The sequence below is a fragment of the Schistocerca serialis genome, chromosome 4 (genome assembly GCF_023864345.2).
Source record: "Schistocerca serialis cubense isolate TAMUIC-IGC-003099 chromosome 4, iqSchSeri2.2, whole genome shotgun sequence".
In the NCBI taxonomy this organism is placed as follows: Eukaryota; Metazoa; Arthropoda; class Insecta; order Orthoptera; family Acrididae; genus Schistocerca; species Schistocerca serialis.
In genome coordinates, this window is record NC_064641.1 from 31,766,794 (window position 1) to 31,773,890 (window position 7,097).

The window sequence follows — 7,097 nt, forward strand, 5'->3', positions numbered from 1 at the left end:
ACAATAACTGAAGACTTGAGATGTCACCAGGAGGTTAAAACCCGAATTGCTGTAGCGAAGGAGGCATTCAACAGAAAGAGGAGACTCTTGTGTGGCAAATTAGATAAAGGACTAAGGAAAAGGCTTGGCAAATGTTTTGTCTGGAGTGTGGCACTATATGGGGCAGAAACACGGACACTGAGACGAGAGGATGAAAAAAGGTTAGATGCATTTGAGATGTGGATGTGGTGGAGAATGGAGAGAATAAGCTGGACGGAAAGAGTGAGTAATGAAAGAGTATTGGAAAGGGTTGGTGAGAGAAGATGTCTGCTGATGGTTGTAAGAGAAAGGAAATAGAACTGGTTGGGACATTCATTGAGAAGGGAGTGCTTGCTAATAGATGCTTTGGAAGGATTGGTTTGTGGGAGAAGACTGAGAGGAAGAAGGAGATACAAGGTGATAGACGACATAAAGGGAAGAGGAAATTATGCAGACCTGAAGAGGATGTCAGAAGACCGGACAGCCTGGAGAACTACCATGTGAAAACCTGCCTTTAGGCAGTACACTGATGATGATGATGATGGAGCTGCCAGACAATTCTAAAAGCCAATTCCTTACTTTTACACCCCTACCTCTGCCCAGGACATATTCGCTTATTTTGTGCTACGATAGCAGTATTTTTGATTCTGGTTCCCAACTTTTACTTTACCACAGTTTCGACCTTAGACCGCCGTAGCCTGGCAACCGTCATAGATATTTGTTGACTCAGGTGACAAGTGATCCGGTATATATACACTCCTGGAAATGGAAAAAAGAACACATTGACACCGGTGTGTCAGACCCACCATACTTGCTCCGGACACTGCGAGAGGGCTGTACAAGCAATGATCACACGCACGGCACAGCGGACACACCAGGAACCGCGGTGTTGGCCGTCGAATGGCGCTAGCTGCGCAGCATTTGTGCACCGCCGCCGTCAGTGTCAGCCAGTTTGCCGTGGCATACGGAGCTCCATCGCAGTCTTTAACACTGGTAGCATGCCGCGACAGCGTGGACGTGAACCGTATGTGCAGTTGACGGACTTTGAGCGAGGGCGTATAGTGGGCATGCGGGAGGCCGGGTGGACGTACCGCCGAATTGCTCAACACGTGGGGCGTGAGGTCTCCACAGTACATCGATGTTGTCGCCAGTGGTCGGCGGAAGGTGCACGTGCCCGTCGACCTGGGACCGGACCGCAGCGACGCACGGATGCACGCCAAGACCGTAGGATCCTACGCAGTGCCGTAGGGGACCGCACCGCCACTTCCCAGCAAATTAGGGACACTGTTGCTCCTGGGGTATCGGCGAGGACCATTCGCAACCGTCTCCATGAAGCTGGGCTACGGTCCCGCACACCGTTAGGCCGTCTTCCGCTCACGCCCCAACATCGTGCAGCCCGCCTCCAGTGGTGTCGCGACAGGCGTGAATGGAGGGACGAATGGAGACGTGTCGTCTTCAGCGATGAGAGTCGCTTCTGCCTTGGTGCCAATGATGGTCGTATGCGTGTTTGGCGCCGTGCAGGTGAGCGCCACAATCAGGACTGCATACGACCGAGGCACACAGGGCCAACACCCGGCATCATGGTGTGGGGAGCGATCTCCTACACTGGCCGTACACCACTGGTGATCGTCGAGGGGACACTGAATAGTGCACGGTACATCCAAACCGTCATCGAACCCATCGTTCTACCATTCCTAGACCGGCAAGGGAACTTGCTGTTCCAACAGGACAATGCACGTCCGCATGTATCCCGTGCCACCCAATGTGCTCTAGAAGGTGTAAGTCAACTACCCTGGCCAGCAAGATCTCCGGATCTGTCCCCCATTGAGCATGTTTGGGACTGGATGAAGTGTCGTCTCACGCGGTCTGCACGTCCAGCACGAACGCTGGTCCAACTGAGGCGCCAGGTGGAAATGGCATGGCAAGCCGTTCCACAGGACTACATCCAGCATCTCTACGATCGTCTCCATGGGAGAATAGCAGCCTGCATTGCTGCGAAAGGTTGATATACACTGTACTAGTGCCGACATTGTGCATGCTCTGTTGCCTGTGTCTATGTGCCTGTGGTTCTGTCAGTGTGATCATGGATGTATCTGACCCCAGGAATGTGTCAATAAAGTTTCCCCTTCCTGGGACAATGAATTCACGGTGTTCTTATTTCAATTTCCAGGAGTGTATATTTTTTAAATTTTCTATCGCACCATCCTGCTTACATCTTTGCAACGGATAAATCCTTCGCAAAACAGCAGGAAGCCCATTATAACACAATAAACTGTTAGCCAAGATCGCAGGAATTCTTTTTATTCCACGATTACTGGTTTCGGCGAAACTGAAGCCGCCATCATCGGATCTTAGGATACATACAGGTTACAACATCAAGGCAAACGATGATGATATTAATAGTTGCCTATAACTCGCAGGCATTACAAAATTGTCATGAGCAGCACATAGGCGTCCAAGAGAGGAGACATAAATATTAACTGCCTCCATCACATACAAGTGCACGCTAGGTACTCCACATACATAGTATCTAGCGTGCGCTTGTATGTGATGGAGACAATATTTATGTCATCTCTCTTGGACGCCTATGTGCTACTCACGACAATTTCGTAAGGCCTGTGTGTTGTAGACAACTATTAATAACATCATTGTTTGCCTTGATGTTGTAACTTGTATGTGTCCTAAGTTCCGATGATGGCGGCTTTAGTTTCGGCAAAACCGGTAATCATGGAATAAAAAGAATTCCTGCCATTTGGCTGACAGTTTACTATGTTACAAGCAACTAGATAGCTCCCAAATGAGCACAATGTACACCCTACAAAAAGGGAAGTCCATTGATTACGTGTATTTGTCTACCCTCTTGCACAATCTGAACCGATTTGCACAGCCGGCCGCAGTGGCCGAGCGGTTCTAGGCGCTTCAGTCCAGAACCGCGCGACTACTACGGTCGCAGGTTCGAATCCTGCCTCGGGCATGGATGTGTGTGATGTCCTTAGGTTAGTTGGGTTTAAGTAGTTCTAAGGGACTGATGACCTCAGATGTTAAGTCCCATAGTCCTCAGAGCCATTTAAACCATTTGAACCGATTCGCACAAGTCTGAAACATAAAAGTGGCGCGCTTCAGAAAACTCACGAAAAACGTCTTTTTTGACCGTAAATTCTGAGTAGAACAAGATTTTTGAAAGCGAGTTTTCTATTTTATCGTATAATTGCATTTTTATTTACTTTATTCTCTTTAAACCGTTTCCGCTCATTCGACTCACCTAAGAACGCATTTTACGGACTACGCTTAGCTCGACTTTAAACCATCGTATCTCGACAACGGATAAAGGTTATTGAGAAAAAAATTCTTTTTGACTTAATCAATTTATCTACTCTCGAACTCTTACAAGTTTAAAGTGTAGAAAAGGCTCGCTTCAAAAACCTCTCAGAAAAACGTGTTTTTGCACCTAAAATTCAAACGCAGTAAGATTTTTTTCAAACGGTTGAAACTTGTCTTAGACCAAGGTCCGATACACCGGTGGACCAAACCTGAACCATCAGTCTATCTCCAGTCCGGAGTTATTTTTAAGGACGACTGTTTTTGCTTGTAAAATCCGAACGGTGAAGATACTAATTGTGCCATTAGCTGCGCGTTAATTTCAGCCCAATTAAAATCTTCTGCAAAAGGAATTAATCGATTAGTAAAATTTACATCGGCGCCACCTCCGGTTTGTCCTGCAAACCTTGTTTCTTTCGGCTCGTGATCTTTTCGTACATATTTGCTACATCGCTTCTCCGCTGTGACTATACGGGATTTGGGCTGCACCATTGTCCATTTTCCAGCTTCCACGATACACGGTCAAATTCGCTGTATAATATGTTACAAGTGAATGTTAATGCTTATTGCAACAGTAACTGTGTAACGTAGCAGTGTAAAGTTATTGTTTTATGTTTTCTTTGTTGCTTGAACGACGCAGAGATCGGACGGGAACTGATTGCTGTTATTCGCGGGGCACAGGAATTTCAAGTCTCGCGAATAAATCTTGACCTGGTCGACAGCCATCTACCGCAAGAAGCATCCCGAACCCGAGCCAAATCTCCTATGGCTTTCATTAGTAATAATAAAACAAAATGAAATTCTGGAACCTCTAATGTTGATGTTTTAATTAGTTTACATTAGCCGCGGTACAATACACATACTTTACGTGTTTTGCATTACTTTAAGTTTTAAAGAATGTGGCATTATTTTATACCCCTTGTTGGTAAATAAACCAGCTTGACGTACTTATGAAGATAAAATGTTGCTGGAGTTGTGAGAATGTCTGACAGTACATACAGGGCGTACGACCTAACTCTGCCACCTCATATATTTCCGAAAAGAAATAGAATGTGAAAAATACAATTGGCCAGGCATGCACCTATGTCAGGGGATCATATAGTGTGCAGAAATGAACAATTCATGAAGGTCAATGAACACCACTTTCAACACAAAGTTATGGTTTTTTTCTTTTTTTCAATGACATATGTGTGTTTTTTCTACAGAAATCAAAACTTGGGGTACAACTAATGACGTCAGACTTGGTTTCACTATTCTAAACATCATATATTCTGAAATATTAAAGTTTAAAGGATGGCAAAAGCGCCGCGGCCTCTGTTGTAATGCGCAGGTGAAGGGCTGCCTGCCGTAACCAGCAGCCTGCTATAAACAGACCACAATCACTACGGGAGTTCTGCATGCACTATTCAGACTACCAGTGTCTTCTTCTCGCTTCTGCTGTACTGCAGATAGTGTCAAACAGGACAATACACTGTGACACATTTAAACTTCTCGGACAGTACTTTCCCTCATTTGGTGTGGTTCAAATGGTTCAAATGGCTCTGAGCACTATGGGACTTAACAACTGAGGTCATCAGTCCCCTAGAACTATTTAAACCTAACTAACCTAAAGACATCACACACATCCATGCCCGAGGCAGGATTCGAACCTGCAACCGTAGTGGTCGCGCGGTTCCAGACTGAAGTGCCTAGAACCGCTCGGCCACGGCGGCCTGCCATTTGGTGTGACTTGTGATATTTCCAGTCTTCAGTAATGAATAAAACCGCGATATGATGTTAACTGACGGTGAATGTCACAGACATGCAATAACAGCTGTTGCAGTGTACGCTGGACGCTACTCGGGTCGATGGTCTCCTTCACGTCGTACCATTTCCAACAGCTGCACAAGTCTCGTGGAAACAGGCAACTGGCCACACGGGAAGTGTCGACTACAAACAGCAGTTAACAATAATAATGAAATTGCTGTTCTGACTGCTGCACCGCACAATTATGAGATGAGTGTAAGACGGATTACATGGGGTTTCGGAATAAGCCGTATTAGCGTGTAGAGAATTTTGCATAACCATCCGTTTCATCCGCATCATATCTCATTTAACCGGCCGGCCGCGGTGGTCTCGCGGTTCTAGGCGCGCAGTCCGGAACCGTGCGACTGCTACGGTCGCAGGTTCGAATCCTGCCTCGGGCATGGATGTGTGTGATGTCCTTAGGTTAGTTTTAAGTAGTTCTAAGTTCTAGGGGACTGATAACCACCGCAGTTGAGTCCCATAGTGCTCAGAGCCATTTGAGCCATCTCATTTAACCAATAACTGTACGGAAATGACATTGAATCCCACAATGAACTCTGTTGTTTTACAGTTCAGCGGTTGCAAGATCATCTTGGCATTCTAGGTGATACGCTGTTTACTATGAAGCTTCATTCACAAATCACAGTCTTGTGAATCTGCGTCACTTGTTCTTACGGAATCCCCACTAGCTTCGCGCTGTTACTCATCAGGATGTCAATGTTTGGTGCGTCATCGTTGGTACCCGTATTGCAGGTCCCTATTTTTATCAGCCAACATTAACTAGATGGGGATATGTATCATTTCCGCAAAACATTCGATCCCTTCTCATGGAGGACTTGGGACTGGAAATGCATCTATCGATGTGATTCCAGCATGATGGATGCCCCACACACTACGTACGTATTATGAGAGAAATTGTGGATGCAATGTTTCCATATAGGTGGAAAGGACAGGGAGATCCTTTGAGCTCCCCAGCACGGTCCCGCAACGTGACACCGTTACACTTATTTATGGTGTACAGTGGAAGAGTGTGTGTGCCACGAACCCCTTGTGACACCAGAGGATATGGAATAACGTATTACCGCTGCGTGTGTGACAATATCTGTGGAAACACTGTAATCTGCCAAAGCTCACTTCTTCACCGTCGCCACAAGTGTACTGATGCACACGGTCGGCAATGCGAACATTTGTTAAGGTGGCGCAGATTCATCGGACGTGAAGTCACCGATTATTTATGAATGCGTTTTCCGCGTTGGATGTCATACGCAAATCTGAAACTTCTTTGGGCTGTATGCAACTAATAATTGTGTTTCGACACTAGAACCACGTCTTATCACTAAATTGTACCTGTAGTTCTCATAGCTCTAGAAAAAATATACGTAAGTCATTTTAAAAACGTAGCTTTGTGTTGAAAGTGATGTTTGTTTACTTTCGTGGACTGTGCATTTCTGCCCCTTGTCTGAGCCCCTGACAGCAGGCTGCAGGGCAGTACAAGCATTCCTTGCCCTGCGCATTACGGCAGTAACCGCGGTGACGTTTCCATCCTTTGAAGTCCGAGATTTCAGAATGCTTGAGGATTAGAACAGTGAAACTCGGGCTGTCGTCACTAACTGTACCTCTAGTCTTCATTTTTTCACATGTTGCTTCTTTTCGGAGTTAGGTGGGACACTCTCTAAATGAAGAATCATTGATTTAAATTTCTGTTCAAATGGTTCAAATGGCTCTGAGCACTATGGGACTTAACATCTATGGTCATCAGTCCCCTAGAACTTAGAACTACTTAAACCTAACTAACCTAAGGACATCACACAACACCCAGCCATCACGAGGCAGAGAAAATCCCTGACCCCGCCGGGAATCGGGCCCGGGAACCCGGGCGTGGGAAGCGAGAACGCTACCGCACGACCACGAGATGCGGGCTTAAATTTCTGTCTTCAAGAATATCTAATGCAACTATTGTTCACTGTGAAAAGAAA